Below are 23,755 nucleotides of genomic sequence, written 5' to 3'. Positions count from 1 at the left end.
GTAGAGTGCTTGCTTCACAGGCATGAGACCCTGCATTCAATTCCTTAGCACCACATAAGCAGAAAAAGCCAGAAGTGGCACTGTGGCTCAAGCTCAAGCCTTGAGCTAAAGAGCTGAGATACAACACTCAGGCCCAGTTCAAGCCCCGATGACAAAAAATAAAATAAAATAAGAAAAGAATCTACATTTCTCAAACCTAATAATTTCATTTATTAGGTTCTTTTGTTCGATTCTTGAATAGTTACCTTTTAATAATCAAGTAGCTAGTTTAAAACAAATGCATATAAACCAACATTAATATCATCCTTTAAAAAAATTAAGTTGTTGTACAAGGGATTTGAACCCAACAAATCCGATTATAATTATACAGAGATTCAAACTGGACACTGCCACTCTCCTCTTCCTGTTTCACCTTGTTTTCTCTTGGGTGTGAGAAAAACTCACATCAAATGTGTTGTCTAAAAGTTCCTGCTTTGACCAGGTGTCTTGGCTTTTGTTAAGGCAAAGAGAAACTGCTTTGGGATAAGGAAGGGTTTTTGAAATGCAAGGTTTTGTCTTAAACTGGTTTCTTCTCAAGATGGAATTTAAGACACACCTTAGATGGTTCAAGAAATAGCAGAGGGTGGGGGTATATTTTGAACTTACTGGTGTACTGTTAACCTTATTTCACAGTCACCTTATGTAAATAAGGCTTAGGGCAAAGGGGTGGAGCCTGCTGGGTTAGAGATAACTAGGGGAGCAGCCTGTCTGCTCTGTGTGCTTGCTTGCCAGATTTTTGGCTTATCATGAAGTGCACCCTTCTGCTGAAGTAGATTTTTGCATGGCTGAGATAATTCTTTATTTTTGTGTCTATCATTGTGACTCCAGTAGCTCTTGGAGAGCATATTTATAACATGGGTTGTTTGTTTTTCTAACTTTATTCTAGCAACTGTTAAAAACATAGCCTTGCAAGGAATGGAATGTTAGTGAAGGGAAAGTAGCATAAAACTGACACACTTCAAGGTAGATCATCTGACAGAGGGTGCTGGGCTGCCCTAGAAATTTCATACATTCTGTGTGGATCCCTGAGTTCCCTGCGGCAGTAGTATACGCAGAAGCACGGTGTGGCAACTGCAGGGCTTCGTGGAGGAAGATGGAGAGGACAAATCCCCAGGGTGAGAATCCTTGCTGCCGTTTGGCATCCAGGCAGCCTGTAAATCAATTTTCCATAATGTAGAGTACTGAGATATAATTCATGGGAATCTCTTTATCTGTTTAGAATCTGAGTTCCCCCACCTTTTTTTTTTTTTTTTTTTTTTACAAACCTGTACTATCTGCATCTTTCTAGGAGGCAGAACTCAACTTCTACTGTGGAATCCAAATCAACTTGAAATCTACTTCTCAACTTCTTTTGAAACTAGAGTCTGGACCCAGGATTCAAATCCCCAACCTAATAGTTCTATTTATTATCTTCGAGAACCTTAAGTATGTATGTTTTAATGCAAATACATACAAACAGTAAATACATAGAAACATTCATATCCTGCTTGTTTAATTCTGCATGAACTGATTACTAGTGGAGATGCGTGCCTCTTGGGCACTGTTCACCTGTGCCTTTCTCAGATTCAGACTGGATACTACTTTCCTGGTTTCACATTAATTTCTCATGCCATGCTTATTTATTTATTTATGTATTTATCTTTTTGTAGCAACTGGTAAAATCACAGCTTTGTAAAGATAAGAATGTGATTGAGGGTCTTAGATTCAGAAGCAAGAAAGAAGTAGAAACTATTCCAAGGGGGAATCCCTCTAGAAGTCTAGCATGCACACTGGCAACCAAGAAAGTGGTAGGTCAATTTCAGTCCTGGAAACATGGACACTCTCACCAGTGGACCTGATAATTAATGATGGTTTTTATTGAATTGGTTCTGAGGCTGGATTTAGGATGTGGTTTAATTGGTGTAGCTTTCTCTTTTTGGCATCTATTCTCAATGTGATTCTCTAGACCTAATGAGGCTGTGGACAAGGTGATATCCTACTGCATTCTGGTCTGTGTAACTCAAAGATGTACTCAAAGATGGGTTACATAAAAATTAATATTTCCTAGGGCTGAGAATGTGGCTTAGTGGTGTAGTGCTTGCTTAGCATACATGAAGCCCTGGATTTGACCACATGAACAGAAAAAGCCAGAAGTGGCTCTGTGGCTCAAGTGCTAGAGTGCTAGCCTCGACCAATAGAAGCTTAGGGACAGTGCCCAGGCTCCAGGACTTGCCAAAAAAATTAATATTGCCCAAAGATGTCCAGTACCAGAAATGTGGAAATATTATAGAGATCATATTGGACTGACATCACCAGATGGAACAAGAATCTGAGCTATGTCTTCTGAAAACTCTAGATAGTAAATAATAAGCAGCAAAGAACCAGCCCTCACAGGCTGACAAAGTTCTATATGAGAAGGTTTGATAATGTGGAAAGACTTGAGAAGGTTAAAAAACTAAGAACATAGTCCCTAAGATCCTATTACTTTGTGGCACGTAGGGAAAGTTAAAAAACTAAGAATATAGTCCCTAAGATCCTATTACTTTGTGGCACGTAGGGAAGGTTAAAGTATTTGTCATTGGGGATAATATTTGAGGAAATATTTGAAATCAGAGGCACAGCAGGATGATGCAATGAAGGGAGAGCTAGCCAGGACCAGATAGGAGCCAGATTTTGATCTGTGTGAGGCTGATGAGAAAATGAAATTTAGGTAGAAAAATACAATTCATGAAATATGAGTGGACATGTTTGCTTGGCATTTAGATGGTTTTGAAAGCCCCAGAAATCATTCATTGCATTTCTCAGGAGTATACACTCCATAAGAGCAAATCCAGAAGAGTATAGTATTAAAACTAAATGCCTAGACCAGCATGGAAAGGGAAGGGGTGCAGTCTCTATTTACAAACTTTAAGAAGCAAGGGACATATCCCTCAAAGCATAGCCATGACTGACAGAAGCTAAAGCTTTGTCAAAAGAATTGTTCCATGTTTTGAGCTATAACAAGTTCCTGAAGATGAAGGTGCATGCCACCAAAGATATTAGACTTTTCTTGCTTCATTAGCAGAGAACAGAGCATGCATTTTTAGCCTTTGCACTTGTGAAACAAGCCGAATCTCTATTTTTGCCATTGTGAGGTTGTTTGACCTACATGCATGAAGCAACTGCAGATGTTACTTATGTCATTAATTTCTTTGATCAGCAAAATCATATCACCACAAGAATGCCATTGTTAGGTTCACACATGCTTATGGGAATTCCATGCTGTTAAGAAAGAAATGTAGTGGGAGTATTTGGCTCAAGATCCTCACACATTATAATTTATATTTCCTATTCAAAAATAATTACTAATTCCAGTACTGCTCTTAAATGTCTTTATGAGAACTCTCATGACCAGTTTTCACAACTGTTTAAAAACAATTGCCTAAGTGGTTTTAATGATACTGTAGAGTTTGAGTCTATCCACTCATCTTATGGACTTGTGGCTGTCTGGAAACTGTCTCAGGTATGTTGTTTCAAATCACTTCCTTGCACAACAACTCCTTTTTGTTATGGGAAGCAAGTAGATAATGTTCTGATAAGGAAATGATTATCTAGTTGGAATATGAAAGGATAGAATGCTTTTGCACTGCTGAAATTGTTGTTTTAAATTTGGGTCAAAACTTAATGATCAATTTTTTTCTTTCCTCTGTAGTGATCATGAACAGAGAAGGATGGGGGGGAGGGCTGGGGTGGGGAGTCCTGTAGGTTAAAGGAAGTAATCTGATAGGATGAAGGATATTGATGTGAGGAGTCTGCAGCACCTAGGGGCTTTCTCCTGGGTACTTGATGCAGGTTTAAGAGAATTATTCTTATTTTTTTAGCAAATGGACCAGATTACAGTATTAATTTTCCAATATCACATCTTATTATTTCCTTCCACACATTCTTGGCCTGGGCACTATCCTTCAGCTCTTTCAGCTCAAGGCAAATGCCCTACCACTTGGGCCACAGTGCCACTCCCAGTTTTCTGGTGGTTAGTTGTAGATAAGAGTCTCAGGGACTTTCCTGCCTGGGCTGGCTTTGAACCACAATCCTCAGATCTCAGCCTCCTGAGTAGCTAGGATTACAGGCGTGAGCCACCAATGCTTGGCTTCCTCCCATACATTCTAAGCAACCAGTCTAAGGAGTTCCTCCTTAGAAATGGCAGAAACTTGAAATGTTTTCAATAGAAGTTGATTGACTTTTGTCTATTAGTGTATGTTCAGTGAAACGCAGTCTTTACTAAAAGATATATGCTTGCTTTATTGTATTTTCACTTTTTTTTTTTTTTTTAGCAATGTATTATATTAAGTCATCATGTGTGAATTTTTTCTTTATTTTTGCCAGTCCTGGGACTTGAACTCAGGGCCTGGGCATTGTTCCTGAGCTTGTTTTTCCTGCTCAATGTTAGCACTCTACCACTTCAGCCAGAGCGCCACTCCTGGCTTTTTCTGTTTATGTAGCATGAGGAATCGAACCTAGGGCTTCATGCATGCTAGGCAAGCACTCTACTATGAAGCCAAGTTCCCAGTCCATGATTTTTCTTTTTTTCATTAGTAAGAAGTCGCTGCTTTATAGATGACTCTGAGATGAGTTTTACATTCCTACTTCGTTAATCTAAGCCTTTCTGTGTGACTTTGGGCTAGTTACTTAAATGCAAAACATACCTTCAAATTCAGAATGTGGTGAACATTCTATTAGCCCTTTTTGTGCTGCTTTAAAAACACTGAAGGCTGGGCGTTTTATAAGGAAAGACATTTATTTAACTCATGACTCTGGAGCTGGAAGATCCCAAGAGCATGACATCTACATCCTGACAGGGGTTGCCTTTAACTGTTCCAACACAGAAGAGAAATAGAAATGGAATCAGCTGTGCACCATCCAAGATGGCATCCTTATCACTAACTCTATCAAGAACGAATTCACTTATTAATTCACACTGATTCACTGTGTGGCCCAGCCCACTCCATAAGACAGCATTAATCCATTCATAAAGGTGGAGTCCCCATAACTAGTTACTTTCTTATAGGCCCTGCTTCTTAAAGGTTCCAGTATCTCAACACCACAATGCTGGGCACAAAGTTTCCAACAGATGAACTCCAGGGGAACAAATTATATCTAACCTATAGCCAGGATCATATGAAACTGTATCTGGTTTAGTAAATAAATGTTTTTGGAGTACCTGCTTAGGTGTCAGGAAGCGGGCTAGAGATTGGGGATATAGAGATGAATGCAGTGTATCACTTTATATGGTATAAAATGGCATATGATTAGAATTAGAAACTTTTCATTTCCTTCTTCCTCCCTTTATATCTCATCGGTTATTTGCCCCAGGAATTGAGATGGAATGAAGGAGAAAATAGTATATTTTACATTGATTTTTTTTCAGCTGATATTGAAGTTCAGAGGTAAATTTTATTTCAAGAGCTAAAGCAAAAGCTGCTGTAATTTCTCAGTAGAGAGAAGGATGACATAATTTGGAAATAACAAGGCTAGAGGGGAGCAGGTCTAGATTAGATGGGAGTTCTGTGTTCCCAGATGTGTGGGAGTAACCAGCTCAGAGTTCTCTCAGCCTGAGCACAGCATTTAATGTCTCCTTATCTTATAAAGAAAAAGAAAGCATTGTGTTTCATTAGCAGAAGAAAATTAATGCAGTGACTAATTTCCCAAATGCAGTCATTTTACCTATGTGTTATATGCATTAAAATAATTGCTTCAAAGGATTAGGATATTTTCAAAACAAGCCACAGTGGGTTTGGCCTCCAGGAAAACTTCCCACACACCCTGAAGACTTACATTCAAATTTACCTTTTGAAATCTGTTTTGACACTTCCATCCTGCTGTACCTGTTTGCTTCACTTCACCTCAGCGACACATCCCTCTGTTAGTTCAACTACATATGACTAAATCTGTGGTCATGTGATACTAGATTTCCTGCTGCAAATGAGCAGGGCAATGATTCATTCACAGATGAATGTAAAGGCTGGAGTAGTGGCACATGCCTGTAATCAGAGCACTCAAGAAGAGGAGACAAGAGGTCTTCTTCATTCATTGCATCTTTTCTTGGTTACAAAATGAGTTTGAGACCAGCTTTGTCTACATAAGAAGAGATGTATTTAACTGTTTTTTAATCTGATTAAAAAAATTGTTACTGTAAAGGTGATGCTCAGAAGGGCGACAGCTACCCAAGTCAAATAAAGAGTACATTTCTTTTTGAATTGTCACCCCATTCCCTCACATTCTACCAATTTTTCCCTCCCACTCCTACTCTAGTGAGTACCGTTGCTGCATTTGTTCACCGTTTGTCTCTCCGTTCCATAAATGACTTTTTAAATGCCACGTTAAGAAATTCACAAAGTTCTGAACTTTTCTTTTTAAAAAAGCATTATGCTGTTTTGTGGAATTTGGCTAAATGTGCTAATGGAGTAAATTACAGAAAAAAATGAATAATGCACAATGAACTACTAAAATAGGAAGAAAGGATTCCTCATAGAAAAACTTAAAGGTATTTTTCTCAACATAAATGATCTACATGTACAACACAGATACCTTTTACTTTTCAAGTACTAGGAATAAAACAAGAGGACAATTGTTTGATGTTCTCATTTTCCAAGTAAGAAAGAAAGAAAAGTACAGAAAATACACCAAGTAAAATTTAAAAAATACATCAAAGGAGGCTGAGAGAAATTGCTGTAGGATTAGGGGGGATGTCTTGGGAATTGAAGGATTGTTTGATTTCCTACAGGTAGTGGAGGGAGCTATCTGTTAGAAACAATAGTGGTAACAATTCTTTGTTTTCTTAACTGTATTTTTTTCATCTTTTCTTTTTTGGTACTGGAGATCGAACCCAGGATGGTGTACTTGCCAGCCAAGTGCTTTGCCACTGAGCTACATCCCAACCCTGGAATTAATTCTTGGTAGAAGAAGAACTTTCAGAATTCAGAAACATAAAGAAATGTTCATGGTTCTCAGAAAGTTAGAACAGCGTGTGGTGTCTGTCCCTGTGGGTCCTTCACACTGTTATAAAGAATTGGAATATTATCCTGTATATAGAAGCCATCTTTTTTTTCTTTTTTGGTCATTTGTGGGGCTTGAACTCAAGACCTTGGAGCCCGTCTCTGAGCTTTTTTTGCTCAAGGCTACTGTCCTACTACTTCGAGCCACAGTGCCATATTTTGGTTTTCTGGTGGTTAATCGAGATAAGAATCTCATGGACTTTATTGCTGGCTTTAAACTTCGATCCTCAGATCTCAGCCTCCTGAATAGCTAGGATTATAGGTGTGAGCCACTGGTACCTGGCTCAAAGCCATCTTTTTTTTTCTTCCTTTTTTGTATGACTAGGAACAATTTAATTAGGGGTAATGAAATATGATCTTTTGTTCTTCACCAGTTGTTTTTTAAGCAGTTTACTCAACAATGTGTATTTGTATTGGTATCTATCTACTGTTCCATCATCTCTTTGTCTGCTACAAAAATATGCAAGGACTTTTAGGTCCTGGTCTTGTGTACCATTCATTGTGTCTAGCTGCAGCATGGAGTGTGAGTACCTAACACTAAAACACCGGACCTTCAAGATGCTATAGGAACAGCTCTGTAGTCTCAGTAGAAGTAACTGAAGAATGTCTTGAGCCTTAACAAGGGACTCGCAAAATTCCTGAGGCTCTACAACATTGCTTCGACTATTTCTTATACAGCTATATTTCCTAAACTTTTATTTCCTATGAAATAGAAATGTAATATTTCCATATGAAAGATGCTTATAGAATTTAGCTCCATTTGAAACTGGGATAATCCTGTTCTCATGTAATGTTATGAACTACAATAGTGGATCAGCAATAGTCATAGTAACTGGATTCCTTAAAAGAAAGATAAAATGTTAGTGGGTACACTGCAGTTATTATGTGTGCCCCATTGTGCACCTACCTTATTAAATAAAGTAGCTGAGGAAACCTTGTTCATAAATACTAGTGAGTGATGATCAAGTTATGCTCAACTCCAGACATCTGTTTCCATAATTCCCTATTAAGAAGCCGGGGTATAATATGGAGAGTTAGAAAAGACTTCATCATTCATTCATGCATGCGTGCATTTGCCAAGGGGCAGTTCAGAAACTGTTATTTGTGACCCAATTCCAGTCAATGAGATGTAAGTAGGGTTTCCTTGGAAGCATTTTGGAAAATTCTTTCTTCACCTTTGGAAACTGATAGTTAAGAAACCAATCTAAGCTGGATGCTGGTGGCTCATGCCTGTAATCCTAGATACTCAGGAGGGGATCTGAGGATCATGGTTTGAAGCCAGCCAATAAACCAGAAGTGGTACTGTGGCTCTGTGAGCTGAAAAGCTCAGGGACAGTGCCCAGACCCAGAGTTCAAGCCTCATGACCGACAAAAACCAAAAACCAACCAACCAAACAAAGAAAGCAATCTATCTCTTGCTGAACATGAACAGGGAACTTCTAACTTCTACTAGAAGACCTTGTAAGACTTCAATAATCAAATTTGGTTGAAGTTCTAGATTGAGTAGAATATGCTAGGGTTTAGTATATTGAGTCTTCTCACTTTTGAAATAGCCCCACTTCTGGTCTTTCAGCTGGGTTAATAAAAACAGTTCTTTAAAGTAAAATCGTATATTTTTGTACAACGTGTCTAGCTGCTTTTTGCTACATCCTCCTTTAAGAGCTGTGCTGTTCAGCTCTGCTTTTTCCCCCTATTGTTTTCCCTTTGATTTGGAAGTGACTAATCCATACTCATTGCGGTATCTGATGCCAGCCACACGTTTTCTACTCTAGTCATGACATCATCTGAGGGTAATGCCAGTGTCGTGATGATGTCATATTCAGCATCATTACATCAGTACACTTTATCCTAATGAGTGTTTACCTCTATTCCTTCATTTCCCCGCCCCCCCCCAAGTGACTTTCTCATAAAATTGACTGATTTATTTTATCTTTTTTTGTGTGTGCCAGTTCTGGGGCTTGAACTCAGGGCCTGGGCATTGCCCCTGAGCTTCTTTTGCTCAAGGCTAGTACTCTACCATTTGAGCCATTCTGCAACTTCAAGCTTTTTCTGTGTATGTGGTACTGAGGAATCCAACCCAGGGCTTCATGCATGCTAGGCAAGCGCTCTACACTCAGCCACATTCCCAGCCCCACAAAATCCCATTCCTCACATCTCTCCCTAACTGTCCTACTATCTTTTCCCAAACCTATTTTTTTTAAACCTCATTATACCATGTTAGCTTTGGCTTCCTTCCTAGTTTTCCATTTATTTTATTTCTTGCTATTTTATTTCCCTCCTAAGCTTTTCAGAACTTGTGTTTTGACATCCCAGTTGCTCTCTTTTCGGACCCTCACTTCCTCTATCATTGGCCTAATGCTAACTTTCATTGTCCTTAGCTTTTTTTTAATATATATTTTTTATTGTAAAGATACTGTATAGAGGGCTTACAGTTACATGAACAAGGTAATGAGTCCATTTCCTATTGAGCATTGTTACCCTAATTTGTTTTTCCCCTACCATCCCTTTCCTCCCCACTTCCCCAACTCTTCCCTATCCCCTGTCCTTAGCTTTTGACTGATCTGACTACTATTTTTAATGGCTATAAAACCCCAAGTACTTCTGTTGCTAGATGAAAAAGCACATAATTAAATTGAATATACTTAAATGTGGTATTTTCAATTCATCTGCACTTCAGTGTCATATAATCTTTTTATTTATACTTTTACTTGATAGTGACTATTCTAAAATTGAACCTGGTCTTCTAACCTCTATTCATTCTCTGACCCTGTCAGTAAACCAGATGTCCTGGTTTCCTGTTTCACAAAAAAAAAAAAAAAGAAGCCACCAATATAACTTACCTTAGCAATTCCTATCTATAAGCTTGCTACTTATTCTACCATCTTTTCATTTTGCTTCTGTCTCAAAGGAAGAAATACTTGCTAGCTTAGTGTAGAATGACCTTTTTCTCTTTGTGTAGATGGCCTTACTCACTTTGGCCTGTTCTGGAATATTAACCAAGGAATAGTCATTTATATGTGCCTAGCCTCTCAGTCCTGGATTCTTTGAGTTCTTTCCTTCTGGGACTAGTATATTCTCAGTCCTTGAAGATTTAGGAGTAGCTATTTCTTGATATATATTTGACTACAACAGGAGGTATCAGAAAACACTCATCTTCATTAGCTGCTGGTCAGGGAATTAGCTGAGCTATTGTAGGTTAGTATTCAGATGCCTATGGAGATCATCAAGCAATTTGCCAGCACACTGACCTTTTCTTTCTTTCTTTCTTTCCTCTGTGGCTGCTTTTGACAAAAGCTCCGGGTTAGTTACCTGATCTCCCCCTGGGATTAGAATTTCTGCCCACCTTTCTCTGCTTGGCTGGTATTATCAGTTAACTTGCCAAAAAGCCTTTGCAGTAACCTTAACCGAAAAGAAATCTTGCTAGAAGATACTGAAAGCTCTAGGAATCAATGAGAGCTTGCACTGAATTTTTGACAAAAGGACACGAACTAGGGCATCTGCAGAGAGTCAGGAGCAGGTAGCACACAGCCATCAGGCTAACAGAGGGAAGTTTTTCCTTACCTATGAGACACTGTTATTATAACTGTTGTTGTGTTGTTGTGAATGGATTCTGAGGACCCTGTTTTCTTCCTGTTGCTCAAAAGTTAAAGTGCTAGACAAGAGCATCTGCTGGCTAAACCTAATTCACTTGCTGATAGGGTAACTTGTGGGTAGTAGTGAAGACAATGGCAGATACAGAAGGCCTGCCTGTTCCATAGAGGGGGTAGATGCTTCATCCAGACAAGACTCTTGTCGTTGCTTACCAACATCCATGTACCTTTCTACTCAATGTTCTAGCTGAAAATAAATTCCTGAATGGTATACAAAACTCTTATTTTTTTTTTTTTTTGGAAGAAAGTCTTAGTTTTTTTTTTTTTTTTTGGGTCCAGTTGTGGGGCCTTGAACTCTGGGTTGGGCACTGTCCCTCAGCTCTTCAGCTCAAGGCTAGCGCTCTACCACTTGAGCCACAGTGCCACTTCTGGCTTTTTTGCTTATGTGGTGCTGAGGAATCGAACCCAGGGCCTCAGGCATGCAAGGCAAGCGCTCTACCACTGAGCCACCTTCCCAGCCCCGAAAGTTTAGTTTTTTAATGCCAACTTTGTAGTTGCTTACTTTGCCTACTCAATTTCTATTAAAGGATTTGCTTATGTAGAAGTGTGGAGTTTTCTTCATCCTACTTTCCTAAGTTGTTGCAACTTCATAATTTCTTAAATTTCATTGCAATATAGCATTCATTTTTATAATGTAATTCTATTTTTATAAGTAATGAAATTACTTATTCCTTTTCTTTTTTTTTTGGGTCCGGTCGTGGGCCTGAACTCTGGGCCTGGGCGCTGTCCCTCAGCTCTTCAGCTCAAGGCTAGCGCTCTACCACTTGAGCCACAGCACCACTTCCAGCTTTTTTGCTTATGTGGTGCTGAGGAATCAAACCCAGGGCCTCAGGCATGCAAGGCAAGCGCTCTACCACTGAGCTACCATCCCAGACCTACTTATTCCTTTTCTATTGATTGCCATTTAAGTTATTTCAACATTGGGTTATTAATAATAATATTGGGGACATCATCCTTGGAACTGTGTCATCTATCTATCTATCTATCTATCTATCTATCTATCTATCTATCTATCTATTTTGTTGGTTTGGGGGCTGAAACTTGGGGTTGGGTACTGTCACTGAGCTCTTTTGCACAAGGCTAGTGCTCTATCACTTTGAGCCACAGCTCTACTTCTTGTTTTCTGGTGCTTTATTGGAGATAAGAGGGGCTTTCCTGCCTGGGCTGGGTTTGAATCATGACACTCATATTTCAGCCTTCTGAGTAGCGAGATTTGTAGGTGTGAACCACTGGCACCCAGAAAAATATACATACATATATATATATATATATATATACACATACACACATATATATGCATGTAATAGACATATATACATATATATGCATGTACACACATATATATATGTATATTTTAGTACTTGAATTTCTGGACATATGGTATACATACTATTACTGTAGAGAGGAGAGTAAGGTACACATTTACATACCTTGTACACTCTTGTACACATTTACATACCTATCAACAGGATGCAAGAATTCCTATTGCTTTATAGGGGCTGGGAAGGTGGCTTAGTGGTAGAGCGCTTGCCTTGCATGCCTGAGGCCCTGAGTTCGATTCCTCAGCACCACATAAGCAAAAAGAAAAAAGCCAGAAGTAGTTCTGTGGCTCAAGTGGTAGAGCACTATCCTTGAGCTGAAGAGCTGAGGGACAGCACCCAGGCCCAGAGTTCAGGCCCCATGACCGGACCCCCCCCCCAAAAAAAAAAAAAAAGAAGAATTCCTATTGCTTTATATCAATCTGTTTTAAGAAAAATAAAAAGAGAATAAGAAAAGCCAGGTACCATTGGTTTATGCCTATAATCCTGTCTACTTAGAAGGCTGAGATCTGATGATTTTGGTTTAAAGCCAGCTCAACCAGGAAAGTCCATAAGACTCTTACTTATTTATCTATCTTTATTTATTGTCGATCATGGGGCTTGAACTCTGGGCCTGGACACTGTCCCTCAGCTCTTCAGCTCAAGGTGAGCCTTCTACCATTTGAGCCACAGTACCATTCTGGTTTTCTGAGGATTATTTGGAGATAAGAGTGACATGGACTTCCTGCTAGGGCTGGCTTTGAACAGCAATCCTCAGATCTCAGCTTCCTGAGTAACTAGGAGCCACCAGCACCTGGCTCATGAGACTCTTACCTCCAATAAACCACCAGAAAACTAGATAGAAGTGGTGCTGTGGCTTCTAGTGATGTAGTGCTAGCATTGTGTGAAAAAACGCAGGAAGGGGCTGGGAATGTGGCTTAGTGGTAGAGTACTTGCCTAGCATACATGAAGTCTTAGGTTTGATTCCTCAGTACCACATACACAGAAAAAGCCAGAAGTGGTGCTGTGGCTCAAGCGCTAGAGTGCTAGCCTTGAGCAAATGAAGCTCAGGGACAGTCCTGAGTTCAAGTCCTAGGACTGTCAAATAAAAAAAAAAGAAAAAGAAAAAGCTCAGGGACAGGATAAAGGCCCCGACTTTAAGCCCTATAACCTAAAGAAAAAGAGAAAGAGAGAGAGAGAATAAGAAAAATTATATCTGTATGAGAGAACTGAAAAACATTGTCATGGTAAGGTAACGTGATTAAGTATGGTTTGAATAATAGAGACCTGTTTTTTAATTAGCACCTTAAAAATGTTCTTTCTTTAAATTTTTATTTTATTTTTTGTGGGTCATGGGGCTTGAACTCTGAGCCTGGATGCTGTCCCTCAGCTCTTCAGCTCAAGGCAAGTGCTCTACCTCTTGAGCCACAGTGCTACTTCTGGTTTTCTAAGTGGTTACTGGAGATAAGAGTCTCACAGACTTTCCTACCTAGGCTGGCTTTGAACCTGGATCCTCAGATCTCAGCCTCCTGAGTAGCTAGGATTACAGGTGTGATCCACTGGCACCTGGCTAAAGCTGGGTGCCTGTGGCTCTGAGGATCAGGGTTCAAAGCCAGGCAGATCAGGAAAGGCCATAAGACTCTTATCTCCAATAAACTATACAGAAAAAGCGGGAAATGGCGCTTGGCTCAAGTTATTTTGTTGTTTCATTTGTTTGGAGGCTTAAAATCTTACTGTATTCGGGTGACACATTTTTCTTCATAACTTGCCAAATTCTGTTACTATTTTATTGGAGATTTTTTTCTATGCTTTCAGCTTGTAAGTCTTCTTATATGTCCATGCTTTATGTGTTTCATATTTTCAGTGCTGTCCTACCTTGCACTTTTAAGTTGTGCTTCTTTAATTTTTGTTCTCTATCTTTATCTTCATGTTTTAATACCCCTACTTTCAATATTTACTATTGTTGTCTAGACTTGATATTGTTTTTGATTTGATTCCATCCACTGGAGAAACTTTCAACTGAGTTTTGCTGTTGTTTGTTTGATTTATTGAGCTTTTCCAGAACTTCAATTTGATTTTTGATTCTATCTTAAGAGAATTCCTCTTTTTGTTCAGTGAATGGTTTCAAAATTCACTTTCCATTCTAAAGCAATTTATGAGGCAATAGCTCTATAGAAGATGAAAAAATATGTTACATTCTTATGTCAGAAGAATTGCATATTTCACTAAAATGGTGGAGATTTTGAAATAGAAGTGAACAAAGTTTCATTTATGGTATAGGAGAGTGGATACAATTTTAAAGTGTCTTTTTTCCTTTTTTTTTTTAATTGTAGTACTGGGAACTCAGGGCCTTGTATTTGCTAAGCCAGGACCACTTGACATACATCTCAAGTTTTTTATGCTTTAGTTATTTTTCAGATAGGATTTCATGTTTTTACCCAGGGTTGGCCTTAGTCCACAAGTCCGTGTCTCCTTGTAGCTGATATTGCAGACGCACACTACCACATGCTGCTTATTTGTTGAGAAGAGAGTTTGTTTAACGTTTTTTCCATGCTAGCCTCAAACTATGATTCTCATAATCTCTACCTCCTGAGTAGTAGGCACAAGCTATATTATACCAGAATGAATATTGTCTTTTTGATTTTGCTTTTAGTAGTTCTGGAGATGTTGAATTCAAGACCTTAGGCTTACCAGTAGATGTGTTATTACTGAGCTATGCTTCCAGCACTGATTTTTTTCTTTCCCCCTTTTAAAATTAGAGTACATTAGTTATATGAGGAGGGATAGTATTGTGACATTTCCATTTGTGTGTACAGTGTATTCCAATCAACCTCACCACCCTCTATCATTCTGTCTGCTCCCTCACCCATTCCTAAAACAGTTTCGGCAGATTTCATTGTTCTGTTATCATCCATGCCGACTGTCTACGGCTCATCCTTATTCATCCTCTTTGTCAACCCAACCCTCTTCTGCCAGCCTTGTTCCGGATGGGGTCTCACATTCTTCCCAGGCATGTGCTTGAGCTATCATCTGCCTACTTTTAGACATCTCATCATGCAGGGCTCATGGGCTCGCACCCCTGTATTCATTTTCCCTCAGTGGAGACACCATCTCATGGCACTTTCTGCCTGGTCTGGCTGGGCACCAAAATCCTCCTAATCTCAGGCTCTCATGTAGCTTGGAATGACAGATATGCACCACAGCCCCCAGATATGCAGGTTGTTTTGTTTTTTTTTTTTTTTTTTTTTTTGGTCAGTCGTGGGGCTTGAACTCTGGGCTTGAGTGCTGTCCCTCAGCTCTTCAGCTCAAGGAGAGCGTTTTACCACTTGAGCTACAGCGCCACTTCGGGTTTCTGGTGGTTTATTGGAGATGAGTTTCCCGGACTTTCCTGCCTGGGCTGGCTTTGAACTGTGATCTTCAGATCTCAGCCTCTTGAGAAGCTAGGATTACAGGCGTGAGCCACTGGCGCCCGGATAGGTATGTGTTAAGAAGGAGTTTTATGAACTTTTCTGCCCAGGTTGGCTTGAGCCATGATACTCACAATCTCAGCCTCTCAAGTGGGTAGGAGAAGTTAGCTTCAGCTTTTTTTTTCTCTTCCAGTCCTGGAGCTTGAACTCAGGGCCTGGGCACTGTCCTTGAGCTTCTTCTGCTCAAGCCTAGTACTCTACCACTTGAGCCACAGGGCCACTTCTGGCTTTTTCTGTGTATGTGGTACTGAAGAATTGAACTCAGGGTTTCATGCGTGCTAGGCAAACAGTCTACCACTAAGCTACATTCCCCGCTCTCTCCTAGCTTTGGCTTTGAATAATGTCTTTAAATACACGCGTGCACGCGCGCGCACACACACACACACACACATACACACACACATTTAAATTGAAATGTACTTTTTTGTAAATATTTTTAGTTATTATAAAGATGATGTACAGAGGGATTACAGCTACAAAGGTCGGATAATCTGTACATTTCTTTTTGGACAATGTCACTCCTTCCCTCACTCACGCCCAGTTTTTTTTTTTGGGGGGGGGTCTGGTTGTGGGGCCTGAACTCTGGGCCTGGGCGCTGTCCCTCAGCTCTTCAGCTCAAGGCTAGCGCTCTACCACTTGAGCCACAGTGCCACTTCTGGCTTTTTTCTTTTTGTTTATGTGGTGCTAAGGAATCGAACCCAGGGCCTCATGCATGCAAGGCAAGCACTCTACCACTGAGCCACCTTCCCAGCCTCACTCCCAGTTTTTCCCTCTCATTCCCACCCACAACCTGTCATGGCTCATTCTCAACATAGTGTGTAGTGAATACCACTGCTGCATTTGTTTTCACACACACACACACACACACACACACACACACACACAATTGTTATTATCATAAAGATGATGCACAGAGGGGTTACAGTGTCATAAGTGAGGTAATATATTCTTTGTACACAATGTTACCCCTTACTTCACTCTCTTTTAGTTTTGAATAGTGTCTTTACATGTGAATATTACCACTGAGGTCATATTAACATCAAGGTCGTCTTCTTACCCGGCTTTATATCTCCTTCACTTTTATTTTTTACTATTACTGTGGTAGCCACTCAGCACAGTACGTGGAGCTAGACCGCCTCTTGTCCTCACTGTACCATGAATCTCTTACTTTCTGCGCTTGGTTTCTCTGTCACAGACATGGAAAGAAGTTTGTGGAAACCTGTTCAGAAATTCTGGACAGATGGACAAACTCAAATATTGCGGAAACCTGTTCAGAAATTCTGGACAGATGGACAAACTCAAATATTGCATGGAGCAAAAGGGAAGAAGGGAGGCAACTGGACACATGTCCTCTTTTATTTCACAAGGTGGAGAAAGAAGTAGGATTCACATTCTATACAGCTTCTCAGCGTGTCTCTGTTTGGCAGGAAGATCAAGTCACAATTGCCCACAGTGATGCCCAGTTTAATTATCCATCTTTACTGTGGCTTTCCCTCCTCAATTTCACCCAGCCTCTCTCTGTAAGTATACAGCCTCAACCCCAGTTACATCCATCTTGTTTTAGGAAACTCAGGTGAAGTCAGAGAAATTTAAGTGATGTTTTATAGAATAATTGGTGAAGGTGTTTCAATTCATAGAAGGAAAGATTTCATTTTATCAACCAACTCATTTTTATTAGCCAACCATTTTATTAACCTACTCTTGTTTGAAAACGTGGTGGGTTGGAAAAATAATTGGCTTGCTCTAAGAGAAGGACTTTTAGAATCCTAGGATCTAGAAAGTATGTCCAGAAGGACAAATTTAAATTTGCTTGGGGAATTTTAAGCCACAAGTACTCAAGAGAGTTGGATTGCTAGGGAGAGGTGGGCTGGCATTGCAGAGCAAAAATAGGTTTTTAGGCTTCAAAAGCAAACTGCATGTTTTTCTTTTGAAATCTGCATTGCAAACTAACCTCTTATATTTTTCTCACTTGAAAGGAATGTATTTTGGCATGAGATGTGCTGCAACAGGGTGGCTCCAACCTATAATTGAATCAAATATCTGTTGTCTTGTGTGGGCAGACTAGATGATTAACAGTGTCTACAAATGTTACTTGAATAAAGCCCATTCTCATAAAGTAGGATGTGCTAATAACACTCTCAAAAGGTCAAGCCTCAAAGGAATAAATGTCCTGTAGGAACTCTACTTGCTCTTAGCTTTTGTTTGTTTGTTTCCTTCCTTTGTGCAGACTGTATACATTGCCATTGACAGACATTTTTGTGTGTCCTTCCACTGTGTTTCTGATACCCGGCACACAGTGGAGGACACTGGTTTGGTTTTTAACTACACATTTTTTCTTGAGAGTTAACCCTTCAAGGGATTTTGAACAGAGAAATCTAAGACAAAGAAATCAATCTACTATCTCTCGATTAGACATAAACAGTATATTACAAGGATCCAACCTTTATATAAAACATAACTTCTCGAAAGTTTAAAAACATGGTTATTTAAACAAGAGCTAGTATTAAAAATATAAGAAACAATGCACCAAGAGTCTCCCCTGTTTTTAGGCTGGATACTATGGTTACTTTCCACACCATCATTTCTCATCCTCAGGACAACAGTGCTGCAAGGCAAATATTATTATCCTCATCTTGTATGAGAAAATGTTCATCCAAGGGAATACAGCTGATAAATCGCGGCACTTCATTTAGGATAATCATCATCACCATAGTCATAAAGATTTCTGACGTTTATTGTGCACATTCTGATGACCAAATCTGGACCAATCACTTTGCATGTGAAAAATGTATTAATTCCCCTCATAACTCCTCCAGTTATCACCTTGTTGGTCACATGAAGACAGTGTTTCGAAGGCAGTGTTTTGAAGGTTAACTTCATCAAGGTCATGTGTTGAATAAATAGCAGCTCTGGAATTTAAAGAACGTCTCCCAAACCTTGACACACTCTACACTAGCTCTGACAACAGGCTTCTTCTGTCATACTCTCTGCCTGTCTCGGCTGTCATGTTTCTATCATGCATCTGACAGGATAAGTTCCATTTCCATTGCCTGCAAGGGTCTGACGAAGGCTGCTCTTTTCAAAGAACTGCTAACATCTCCAGTTTAAGCAATGTGCAAAGCAACTGATGCAAATAAAACTTCTTCCTGCAAGGCCTGTCTTATTCAAGGGTCATTTTCTGAATTAACAAGACCTAGAGATCGCCCTGCAGGGTCAGCGATAAAAGCATCAGTAACTTCAGTGTCTCAATGAAGCAAGAAGCAAGATTTAATAGAAAAGAGGCACATTTTATGGTAAATCAGTTCCATTTGTGAGATTTCCTCAAATGAAATGAAGAATTATGACAAGCTTAAAAAACAGATTGACCATTGATTCATATGTCTAGTGTTGTATTCTCTTTTCTTTTTCCTCTCACATGACTTGTTTCTTCTTTAAGTCACAGAATTACAGATTTCCATGATTTCAGGAGGAGAGAAATCATTTTCCAAGTAGGTCAAAAGACAACTGTTTGTATTTTAGAAAAATGTGTTTGACTTTCTTCCTTCAGGGCAGAATTGAAGCACAATAAAAAGCAGTATTCTTATTTTAGCTCCCAGACTTGTAAGTGTCAGACAATTTCTTTATTTTCTGTTTGGATTCCTAAAATACCTAGCCTTTCTTTTCATACTTGCTCCCTAAAATTTCTCACCTAAGTAAAAATCACAAGTCTTTGGGGGTTCTTTAAAAAAGATATAAAGTAAATTTCTACATAGTAGAGGAAGATAGTCATATAAATCTACAGCCTATAAAAGTACAGTTTTCCTGACTCCTTGTACATATAAATGTAGGAAAGTGCCCAAATGGAAATGAGCTCTACTACAAATTAGCTGCACTGTGTTGAACTTCGTAAACAGTTTCTACACCGGGTGCTGGTGGCTCACGCCTGTAATCCTAGCTACTCAGGAGGCTGAGATCTGAGGATCGCGGTTCAAGGCCAGCCGGGGCAGGAAAGACCATGAGACTCCTATCTCCAATAAACCACCAGAAAACCGGAAGTGGCGCTGTAGCTCAAGTGGTAGAGTGCTCGCCTTGAGCTGAAGAGCTGAGGGACAATGCCCAGGCCCAGAGTTCAAGCCCCACGACCGACAAAAAAAAAAAAAAAATAGTTTCTACATATTTTCGTTACTGATTTAAAAAATCCTAAATTTTCATGTATTATATTTCATAAAAGCACAAGTTCATATTATAGATTATAACCTAAAAAGAAAAGACAAGAAATTCCTAAATATGATCTTCTAATTCGTGTGTGGGGGAAACTATTCTTTTTATTTTTCCAGTCCTGGGGGTTGAATTCAGGGCCTGGCACTGTCCCTGAGCTGCTTTTGTCCAAGGCTAGCACTCTACCACTTGAGCCACAGTGCTGCTTCCAGCTTTTTCTATGTGTGTGGTACTGAGGAATTGAACCCAGGGCTTCATGCATATTAGGCAAGCACTTTAGCATTGAGCCACATTCTCAGCCCCAAACTCTCTTGAATTTATTATTATTATTATTTTGGCCAGCCTTGGGGCTTGAACTCAGGGCTTGAGCACCATTCCTGAGCTTCTTTTTACTCAAGACTAGCTAGCACTCTACTACTTGAGCCACAGCACCACTCTTTATTCTTCACTCTCTATATTTCTTAGCTAGTTTATAGTTTTTCTTCACTATTTTTCTAATCTTCCTGAAGAGGGATTTTTTTTCTTTTTTAAAATAAAAAAAAAATAGTAGCTCAAGTGGTAGAGTGCTAGCTGTGAGTTGAAGGAAGAGCTGAGGGGCAGCACCCAGGCCCAGAGTTCAGACCCCACAACCGACACACACACACACACACACACACACACACACACACACACACACACACACACACACACACACACACACACACAATTAAAAACAAATTGTTTAAATAGGTATACAGGTGGACCCATTGCAACAATGAGATGTACAAGTTGTAATGTTGAAAAATGAACTTTACAACTTTGGCCGGGCTGGGGGTAGGGGTAGGGAGGGGGAGGGAAATGGGAAGGGATGGGAAGGGGAAACAAAGGAAGAGGCAACAATGCTTGATAAGAAATGTACTCATTACCTTGCCCTTGTAATTGTAACCCCTCTGTACGGTATTTTCACAATAAAAATTTTTTAAAAAAATATATGGAAGTGGGGTTGTGGCTCAAAGTGGTAGAACGCTAGCCTTGAGCAAAAGAGTTCAAGAGACAGTGCCCATGACTGACCAAAAAAAAAAAGTGAAACTTACATTCATATACTATATATAACATACATAGAATATACATACAAAAACAAGTTACTCTTAATTTTATATTATAGTGATAAATATGTAATCAGTTTTTCATTAGTGTTTAATACGCAGTGAAAATCTGGATGAGGCATGTTAGACTAGGGAAAGGAGATAAGAGAAGCAGAAATCAACAGTTCAGAAATAAAGATTGGTTTAATGTGTAACCTGATGAAGAAATTCACAAATGCCATATTTTTTTTATGCTTCACATACCTCATTAAGTAATAATTGGCAGCAAAAACATAAACCAAAGCCAAACAAGCCAAAACCAAACAAAACCCCTCTCCCGTCCTCGCTTCCTATGTCCATTGTGCCCTGAGCATCAACCGTGTATACATCCTCAGTACACACTTCTACAAAATGGTCATTAACAGTTACAAGAAGGCTGGGTGCTGGTGGCTCATGGCCTGTAATCTTCACTACTTAGGAAGTTGAGATCTGAAGGTCCAGGTTCAAAGCCAGCCTAGGCAGTGAAGTCCTTGAGACACTTATCTTCAATTAACCACAGAATAGCCTGAGGTGAAGCACCAATCTTGAGCAAAAAAAGCTAAAAGACAGTGCCCAGGCCTTGTGTTCCAGTCCCAGGACCAGCACAAAATGGGGGGAAAAGGTCACAAAAAAAACATGTCTAAGTTGAAGGACTCAGAGTTACTCGATGTCTTTGGGCTAAACTAATAACAATGAACAATGTACCAGCATAAATGATTAGAATGTAGATATCCCTAGAGCAAGAGTGCCACTTACCCTAGGAAATGTTTAACTGGATTTCCTGCCTAATTCTGCCCAGCATTTTTAGCTCTACTAAACCAGCTCATTTGTATTCTGGAAAAAAAAAATGGGTCTAACCACCTTCAACAGAAAAATTACAGGACCTTCAATTTTATGACAAAAGAAGCCTCACCTATATAAAAGTGTTTACATTTATTCCAGTCTCTTCACTGTAGTTATGGAAGCAATTTACCTACCACCTGTTCCAGTAAAGGCAAAACTCTTAACATGGTGAGAAACAAACTAGACCAAAATGTCTAACCAAGCTCACCAATCTGTTTTCTGTGGTAAAAAGGGAACTAACGTTGTCAGAGGTGCAAGTTATCTCATGTGCCGCTGAACCTGGAGGACACTCCAGGTTAATTCTCCTAAATCTCATCCTCCAGGGACTGTAAGTATCAGCCACTGTCAGGGGAAACACGTTTTAGCATGAGGCAACTGTGCATGTCCCTAAGGTCCATTTACTAAGCGTTGAAAAGTGGGACTGGAAAAAGAAGGGCTCCTGAGCAGGCCCAGGGACACCTAGGGAAAAGAATTGTGTGGTGGAATGAGGGCACTGCTTCTTATCATGTTGTAAGTTATAAAAGGCAAACCTATAACGTGAGTGAGTAAATGAGAGGCTCAGAAAAGAGTTCCTTCCTTCCCTCCTTCTCTCCCTTTCTCCCTCCCCTCTTCCTTGTTCCCTTTCTTTTCCTTTCCCCTCCATCCCTCCCCCCACTCCCTTTTTTCTCTCTTTTCCTCTTAGCTTCCTCTGAACTTCTTCCTCTGAACACCGCCTTCCTTTTCATTCCAGGCACAAATCTGGTACCAAATGGCATCCCGGCCAGGTCAGCCACCACGGCAGGTCAGCCACCATGACAGGTCAGTTCTAGATCTGTATTTTAAGAAACGGAAGTAATTTTAAAGAAGAGAAATTAAAGAAAAAATGCTCACTTTCTCTCCGTAAAATGGCCTGGGCCACATATCAATTAGGGTATGAAATCTAGACCAAAAAATACTATTCATCAGTTAGACTTACTCAGTGAAGGAGGGAAAATGATGGGAAATTCTATTTGCCCAGATGGTTTTATGTCCTTATACCAAGATCCCACCCCCAGAGGGGTGTAGGAGCTGTTTAATTCACCTTTGAGGGTGCAGTGCAGGTGCTGTCTTGAATACCAAGAGGACCTGACCCTCCTTCACCTCCACAGCAAGTCCCCTCATTGAAAAGGAAATGCAAAAAACTGGTTTTACCAGCTACATTATTTACTACATCTGCTTCGCGTCTTTTGCCTCCTACCTCACCTCCACCACCCCACTTGCTCTTTCACCTCCCATTTATTTTATTTTTTATTTTTTGTCAGCTGTGGGGCTTGAACTCTGGTCCTGGGCGCTGCCCTTGTGCTCTTCAGCTCAAGGCGAGCACTTTACCCCTTGAGTCACAGCGCCACTTCCAGTTTTCTAGTGGTTTATTGGAGGTAAGAGTCTCACAGGACCTTCCTGCCAGGGCTGGCTTTGAACTGGGATCCTCAGATCTCAGCCTCCTGAGTAGCTAGGATTACAGGAGTGAGTTACCAGCGCCCTGCTCCATTTATTGTTTTAACTTAAGTTTTTCATTGTTATTATAAAGGTGATATACAAAGGGGTTATAGACGCATAAATCCGGCAGCGTACGTTTCTTTTTGGGCAACATCACCCCTCCCCCTCTTATTTATTTATTTTTTACTTATTAGCACAGGTATGGTGATTTATCGGCCATTCATTTTCTTCATCTGTAGCACTAGATACTGTGACATGGAAAATAGACTCTCACTAATTATACTCAAAGGTTTTCAAAGCTAACTGTTGAAGGTATCTCTCTACTAAACTCAGATATGGGACTGGTGAACTAATCTGTCTTCTAGAATAAGATAACCTTTTTACTGTGACTCAAGGGACCAGTTTTGTGGCTTTCTAAAAGTTATACAGATTATGTCTCTGTAGTTCTTCATGATCTTTCCTTAATTTTATTTTTAATTGGAAAGGTGATGAGCTGGGAGGTTACAGTTACATAGACAAGACAATAAGTACATTTATTTTTAATCATTATTACCCCATCCCTCTTTATCTCCCACTTACCCCTCCTTATCCCCAGCCCCCAACTTGTAATGTTCATATCCCTCATAGTGTCAATGTTGCTGAGGTTTATGTTGTTCTGCTGTTTCTGTGATTCCCTTTCCCTTTCATATA

General features: G+C 39.8%; 1 long non-coding RNA gene across 1 annotated transcript in view; it reads left to right on the top strand.

Annotated features, from left to right (window-relative positions):
- Nucleotides 1-1,077: 1,077 nt before the first annotated feature.
- Nucleotides 1,078-23,755, top strand: part of LOC138831737 (uncharacterized) — a 67,102-nt gene continuing 44,424 nt past the window's right edge. Inside the window, exons 1-3 of the long non-coding RNA XR_011373440.1 lie at nt 1,078-1,154; nt 1,328-1,464; nt 22,341-22,408. This is a non-coding gene — a long non-coding RNA (uncharacterized lncRNA). The remainder of the gene's footprint in view (nt 1,155-1,327; nt 1,465-22,340; nt 22,409-23,755) is intronic.

Source organism: Dipodomys merriami, unplaced genomic scaffold (genome assembly GCF_024711535.1).
Source record: "Dipodomys merriami isolate MVZ:Mamm:240054 unplaced genomic scaffold, mDipMer1.0.p SCAF_2, whole genome shotgun sequence".
NCBI lineage: Eukaryota > Metazoa > Chordata > Mammalia > Rodentia > Heteromyidae > Dipodomys > Dipodomys merriami.
Note: the sequence above shows the minus strand (reverse complement) of the source record. Positions and strands in the feature narration are given on the sequence as shown.